This window comes from Podarcis muralis, chromosome 13 (assembly GCF_964188315.1).
Source record: "Podarcis muralis chromosome 13, rPodMur119.hap1.1, whole genome shotgun sequence".
Lineage (NCBI taxonomy): Eukaryota > Metazoa > Chordata > Lepidosauria > Squamata > Lacertidae > Podarcis > Podarcis muralis.
The window spans coordinates 5297348-5304851 of record NC_135667.1 but is presented as its reverse complement, the minus strand read 5'-3'; the positions used below and the strand labels follow the sequence as shown (position 1 = coordinate 5304851).

The 7504-nt window shown below is 49.2% G+C and overlaps 1 long non-coding RNA gene across 1 annotated transcript; it reads right to left on the bottom strand.

Annotated features, from left to right (window-relative positions):
* Nucleotides 1-3247: 3247 nt before the first annotated feature.
* Nucleotides 3248-7158, bottom strand: LOC144325257 (uncharacterized). Its single transcript, XR_013390544.1, has 3 exons — nucleotides 7014-7158; nucleotides 4822-5614; nucleotides 3248-4448 (listed from the first exon to the last, which is right to left on the bottom strand). It is a non-coding gene; the product is annotated as an uncharacterized LOC144325257 (long non-coding RNA).
* Between the last annotated feature and the right edge of the window lie 346 nt (nucleotides 7159-7504).

Here is a 7504-nt window from a genome sequence, read left to right as displayed (position 1 = left end):
GCCCTTTGACAGCGACCTTGACGTAGCAGCGCCTGCATACCTGTGAAGAAAAGTTAACCTGCAAAATAAGACATTAACTGAGGGTGGGTAGGGTGGGAGAAGCTCTGGAGCCAAGTGAGGATTCCCAGGTAAGATCCTCCCTCTATTGTGTGGGCAGGTAGTCCCTCCCCTACCTGGCCTGGTCTCCTTGGCAATGCTTCCCCCCAGGCGGGATTGGACAACTGACTGAGGTAGGCGGAGACCTCCAGGTATCCCACCTGGGGGAAGGCGAAGCCAAGCCTATGCTGATGGAGCCGCTCCAGATCCAGGGGCTGCGCGCGTCCACGCAAAGAGCGCCCCCCGTTTTATGCGGGGAGCGGTCATTATTGAACAGGTAGCTTCCTCTGCTTGTGGATTTACTTATTCTCAAAAACCCTGTAAAAATGGGGGGGGGAGAAAGAAAAGCAGGGCCAGATTTCGATGAAGAGAGGCCCTCAGCTACTCCATTTGTGAGGCCCCTCCCAAGCTCCCACCCTCACGACTAGAAGAAAATAGAAGAGTGTTATAAACTAAATTGAGTGAAGCTCAAGGGCGATGATGATGGGTATTTAAAATTCTGCAATTCACAATTTCTCCTCTAAAGGACATCTGAAAACTTCATCAAAATTTGTTTGTCTAAGTTTGTCACTTTCAATGTACAGAATGCTCAGTGAGGACTACCTCTCTTGAGACATCATGGCCGTTAATTCATTTTTAATTCTTTTGAGTCTTGAAAAACTCCTCTCTTCCGAGCAGTTAGTGACCATAAAGCTAAGAAAAAACTGCAAGATTGCTTCAACATTAGGAAAGGCCATCTGAATTTTTCCCTTGTACAGTGGTACCTCGCAAGACGAATGCCTCGCAAGACGGAAAACTCGCTAGACGAAAGGGTTTTTGGTTTTTTGAGTTGCTTCGCAAGACGATTTTCCCTATGGGCTTGCTTCGCAAGACGGAAACGTCTTGCAAGTTTGTTTCCTTTTTCTTAACACTGTTAATACAGTTGCGACTTGACTTCGAGGAGCAACTCATAGCACGCGGTGTGGTAGCCTTTTTTGAGGTTTTTGAAGACTTTGGTGATTTTTGAAGCTTTTCCAAAACTTTCCCGACACTGTGCTTCGCAAGACGAAAAAAATCGCAAGACGACAAAACTCGCGGAACGAATTAATTTCGTCTTGCGAGGCACCACTGTATATCATTTGATAAAGGTCTGTAGGAGACAGAGAGTGCTCTGCTGTGAGCCTCTGGGTTTTGTCTCACAGGTGAAAGTGCAAAAGTTCATCAGTAAGTTTCAGCTCAATATCTTCGGGGTAGGCTTCCATCCATAGTTCAACACCTTGCTGAATTTCTTCCTTAGATGCTATCGGAATAGCAAGAATGGAAAAACAATTGTGCAACCTCACTGTACACAGTACTTCTTTTTAAATTGGCTTCAAGTGCATCTAATATAGGAATAAAGGATTTTATCCTAAACTTACCTCTTGAGGAAAGTGCATCTAAGGCGTCAGGTGCACTTCTGTCATTTCTTTGTTTTGTAGTTAACATTTGGCAAGGTGGCTTTTCTTGTTTCTCGAGCTCATCAAAATCTTCTCTTTAAAAAAATGCAGACGTGAACTGTACAAACTTGCACAAGAATTCAATAACAGGTCTGATTTCTTAAGGGCTTTGCTGACCTTGTGAAAATGACCTAGCACACAGATTGATATCTCTAAGATTCTGCAGATTGTGGCTGTGAACTAGGGCCCCACAAAAAACGTGCACGTTGGGCCCTAGAGTTTCAAATTGGGCCCCACTGGTTGGCCCTGAGTCTCACAGTTGCTGGGCCCGGGTTGCCCTGTCCTCGCATGAAGTCTTGGGTTTGCAATTTTGGGAGAGGGGAAACTGCCCGCTGGAGGGGGGGGCCAGGCGGGCTGGGTAGGCCCCCTAGATCTAGAGGCCCTAGGCTTCAGCCTACTTAGCCTATACAGTGGTACCTCGGGTTAAGTACTGTATTTTTTGCTCTATAAGACTCACTTTTTCCCTCCTAAAAAGTAAGGGGAAATGTGTGTGCGTCTTATGGAGCGAATGCAGGCTGCGCAGCTATCCCAGAAGCCAGAACAGCAAGAGGGGTTGCTGCTTTCACTGCACAGCGATCCCTCTTGCTGTTCTGGCTTCTGAGATTCAGAATATTATTTTCTTGTTTTCCTCCTCCAAAAACTAGGTGCTTCTTGTGGTCTGGTGCGTCTTATAGAGCGAAAAATACAGTACTTAATTCGTTCCGGAGGTCCGTTCTTAACTTGAAATTGTTCTTAACCTGAAGCACCACTTTAGCTAATGGGCCTCCTGCTGCTGCCGTGCCGCCGAAGCACGATTTCCGTTCTCATCCTGAAGCAAAGTTCTTAACCCGAGGTACTATTTCTGGGTTAGCGGAGTCTGTAACCTGAAGCGTATGTAACCTGAAGTACCACTGTGCATAAATCCAGCACTGGAGAAAAGAAGCAAAGTGGATGCAGAACAACACCAAAAACAACTTTTGAGGAAAGATGTTGTTCAGCTACCGCCAGAAAACTGGAGTCATCGCTGCACGACACCGGAAGGTGCGTTTGTGGTTTTGTTTCTTCATTGTTAGAATTAACCAGCTGTGCTTGAGAAATATTGCTTGTGCCTGTCATCGTGAAGATCCACTGCCGATCTGCCTCTCCTCATCTGTAACAGAGCTGGGTGGATTTCTGCCTGGCCCGCGGCTACCCAGAAACAGGCAGAAACTCAGCTGGTGAAGTTTTCCAAGTAGGCAAAATAGTGCAGCTAATAATATTCTTTCCCCAAAGGAACCATTTAGCGCATTGGTAGGCAAACTAAGGCCCAGGGGCCGGATCCGGCCCAATCGCCTTCTAAATCCGGCCCACGGACGGTCGGGGAATCAACGTGTTTTTACATGAGTAGAATGTGCCCTTTTATTTAAAATGCATCTCTGGATTATTTGTGGGGCAAAGGAATTCGTTCATTCCCCCCCCCCCAATACAGTCTGGCCCCCCACAAGGTCTGAGGGACAGTGGACCGGCCCCCTGCTGAAAAAGTTTGCTGACCCCTGATTTAGCGTCTGCCTGTGTGCAGTTGGGCCAGCTCAGGAACCCATCCTGACTCCTTTGGAGGACTGAGGGTGAGCCAGTGTTAACTTGGTTTAAGGGCAGAACCCCAACTCCAGTGTAAGCCCCGCTTGGGCAGGTCAAATAATCCAACACACCCCTCAGGATCACTAGTCTGGCCCTTTAATTGCAGAGTTCGCACATACAGTCATTTATGGACCAGCTGCAAAGCACCTACTGGACATCGCCATAGGATACAGAGTATGAGGATCGCCTCTGCCATGTCGCAAGGATGCATATATTGTACACATACATTCTTAGCCTCCCCCACCCCCACAGATGCTACTGCTTCCCTGTATCCTCCCCACTCAGAGCTGCAAAATAACATTGCAAAAAAAACACCATATACATATATAATTAAATAAAATACCCCAATGCTGATAATAAGAATGAAGAAAAAAAGTACAATTTGTACACAGTCTATGAAAATGATAGACAAATTCTGAGGCCAGCCAATCCATGCCCAGTGGGGAAATGGTGATCGATTGCCACTGCCTGCCCCTTTAAGGAAAATATTTTTTTGCCTGGTGACAAATAACAAAAATCCCTTTGAAGAAATATAATCTTATATGCATACTGCTCAATTGCATGTGCCATCTCACCACAGGACGACATGTCTTCTGACGGTTTTGCCTGCAGATAGTTTTGCTCTGCGTATTGAGCAAACTTTTGAAATTCAGACAAAGACAGTCAACCACAGATGACCCCGGAGGATCAATTCCAACAACCCCTTTGAAACCAATTATTTGAATCCGAAGTTGAAAATGAGCCAGGTTTTCGAAGGATCCTCTGGAATTTCTGAGGAAAAATTGCTGCCGTGGGTAAATTTATAGCCAAAAACCCTTCTGAAAGCCGATTTCCAACGCTTTTCTGAAACGTAACTCGTAACACACAGGCTGTTTCAAGGGACATCCCATTAAGAAAACTCTTCCGGGGTGCAGAATACTATTCGCAATAGGTTTGTAGATCAGAGCAAATGTTTGCAGCCCCATCCCATCCTCAAACTTGCCCCACCTCCTTCCTCATCTCCTTGACTGCTTGGCCAGGCTGCAGAATGAATACTAAATGACATCCCAGAGAGATCCATATTCTCACCCGGGAGATTTGGGGCTACTGTCGAGATACTCCACACCTTCCTCCCTTCTCCACTCTAAACAGCCCAGTCCCAAAGTATCTGTTTGCTGTTCTTTATTACTGGTTCTAAAGAAACGTTGGGGCTCAAGGGTTTGTAATACGCGGCCACCCCCTTAAGAAGAAAAGCCAATTTCTGAAAGTCCTGCAAGTATTCCCATCAGGAAATGCTGTCATCTAGTGGTTAGCTGGGACGCGGGTGGCGCTGTGGGTAAAAGCCTCAGCGCCTAGGACTTGCCGATCGCATGGTCGGTGGTTCGAATCCCCGCGACGGGGTGCGCTCCCGCTGCTCGGTCCCAGCGCCTGCCAACCTAGCAGTTCAAAAGCACCCCCGGGTGCAAGTAGATAAATAGGGACCGCTTACCAGCGGGAAGGTAAACGGCGTTTCCGTGTGCGGCTCTGGCTAGCCAGAGCAGCGATGTCACGCTGGCCATGTGACCCGGAAGTGTCTCCGGACAGCGCTGGCCCCTGGCCTCTTGAGTGAGATGGGCGCACAACCCCAGAGTCTGTCAAGACTGGCCCGTACAGGCAGGGGTACCTTTACCTTTACCTAGTGGTTAGCTATATGAGCTGAATTCCCAAAGGATGGTTCGCTTGCTTAAACATGGGGCCATGATGAATCTCCAGGCACATCCTGTCTGATAAGGCTCCTCAACCTCCTCCCTCCCACTTTCATCTCCACATGGAACCTCCCCCTGTTCTCCGAAAAAAGAAGGGGCAGTGAATCTATGCTGTGCCAAGGCCACGCTGCTACCTGCTGGGTCTACAGACACAAGTGCTTAGGGTGGGACAGGAACAAAGCCTGCTCCCTCTAGCCCCAAACATGGCTCCATTTAACCAGATCACCAGGACTGTCCTCTATGGAATCATTCTGCATTGGCCACAAGAAACCATGACAGAGTCCCCCCCGTCGACCCTAATCCACTCCGAAGAAAGCCGCTCCAAAAACAGGCCTTCCTCCATCCTTCCATTATAGTCTGTGGCAATGGAGACGAGAGAAAAGAATCCACAGCCGTTCTCGGATTTCAGCGGAAGTCCCGCCGCACGCTGGCCACTTTTCGTTTTCCTTTTTGGTTGGAGAGTGAATCCTAGGTTGGCCAAAGGTCCTTTGTGCACCAGAGCCAGCAAGAGTGGCAGAGGAAGAGAGAAGAGTGAAGAAAGGGTGAGTCCAAGATGGCCGCGGGCGAAGGAGGCTGCGAGTCCCTCGAGCACCAACTGCGGATTCATCCCCCTTCCAAAGGTCGCTCCTGACTACCTGCCTCGCAGGCTGCGTGAAAGGCCTCATCAGAGTTGGTTAGAAAGCGGCGGCAGGTGCAGGCCACAGGTCTCTGTTGCTGTTTGAGCTGCATAAACAGGAGAAACAAAGTTAGGTAAGACCACAGAAGCATCTAGTCTAATCCCTTGAAGTGCAGGAATATGCAGCTGTCCCTTATGGGGATCAAACCCACAACCTGGGCATTGTCAGCAACATGCTCTAACCAACCGAGCTAGCCAGCTGATCAAAAGTGTGAAATGCCCCGGAGCAATCCACTCCACTATGGGGTGCTCTAGGCCATATCTCTATGGCCAGAGAGAGAAATAAGTAGGCTGTAGGAAGTCCTACGTTACACTATCCTGTGCTGCAGCATATGGAATCACAGGATCATAGGACTGCGATCCCAGGGCCATCTAGCCCAAGGCTGAGCAATGCAGGAATCACAGCTAAAGAATCCCTGGTAGAAGGCTGTCCGACCTCTGTTTAAAAACCTCCAACGAAAGACAGCCCACCACCTTTCGAGGGAGTCCGTTCCACAGCCCAACAGCTCTTGTTGTAATGGAAGGTAAAGGTAAAGGTAAAGGTACCCCTGACCATTAGGTCCAGTCGTGGATGACTCTGGGGTTGTGGTGCTCATCTCGCTCTATAAGCCGAGGGAGCCAGCGTTTGTCCGCAGACAGCTTCCGCATCATGTGGCCAGCATGACTAAGCCGCTTCTGGCGAACCAGAGCAGTGCCCGGAAATGCTGTTTACCTTCCTGCCAGAGTGGTATCTATTTCTTTACCTGCACTTTGACGTGCTTTTGAACTGCTAGGTGGGCAGGAGCAGGGACCGAGCAACGGGAGCTCACCCTGTTGCGGGGATTCGAACTGCCAACCTTCCGATCGGCAAGTCCTAGGCTGGAGACATCTGGCTTTCCTCGGCTTCTCATTTTCCCGTTCTTTCCCCACCCCATTTCCACACCAGTTTGCATCTTCTTTTTTTAAAGCCCTTGTTTTTGTACTCAATTTTGCCCAATACACACGTTTTTGCAAGCAATGATACTCGCTGATATGTGCAATTCTTTACCCCCCCCCCCAATACATGCACTTCATTACACATTCTTTGGTTGAAGATCCACGATGCAGAATGTGGAGACGTATAAACGCCGAAGGGTCTTGTTCAGGGCGTGGCCAATTAGGTAGCTTCACCCTGAAATTCAAACCGACCTGAATTTCTCCCCCAGTCCCTAGCATCTTCAAATCCAGAAACCAGGCAGAGGAAAGAGAAAGTGCAGGTGGCTCAAAGCTACTTGCTGGAGATGGAGCATTAGAAGGGAAGAGCGAAGACACAAGAATCCTTTCTCCACACCCCTGAAGTAACAGGAGGAGTCAAGGAAGATCCCATTTTGCAAGGATGAGAGAGGAGCTCAAAGTCTCTTGGAAGCACAGGCTGGGCATGCAAGTCCAAGGGCACATGTTTCACTCCCCCTTCTGTCCCAGCCTCACCTCCATCACAAGTGGGCTCATGTTAACATGGCTGCTCTCTGGCTACGCATTCCCTCCGCGTGCTTTCTCTAGCTTCTTCCTTCGGTCTTCTGGGATCTCGTGCATGCTTATCCTGTGGTTGCTGGCCTTGGAAGCAGAGAGGAGAAACAGGGGGTTCGTGTGGAGAAGGGGGGCATGTCCCCCAAGAGCCCAGAGCCCACCCTATTCTGTTCCAAAGCCGGATGTTCTGTTCCTTGTCCTCTGAACTCACCCTGGCTGTAGGTCAGGGGGGGTGGGGATAGGTTTGTTGAAGCCCACGCGGCCTGTGAGCCAAAATGTCTCTTCAGTGCCTTTTCCCTGCGGAGAAAAAGAAAGAGGCTGATGCGGGTGCGAGGACATGTTTCGAGTGAAGCACCAAGAGCAGCAGCCCCCCCCCCCCAAATATCCTTGCAACAGGTGACACCAGAAGCGCTTTGCCAACACAGCAGTTCCCAAGGCAGGTGCTACCTCCC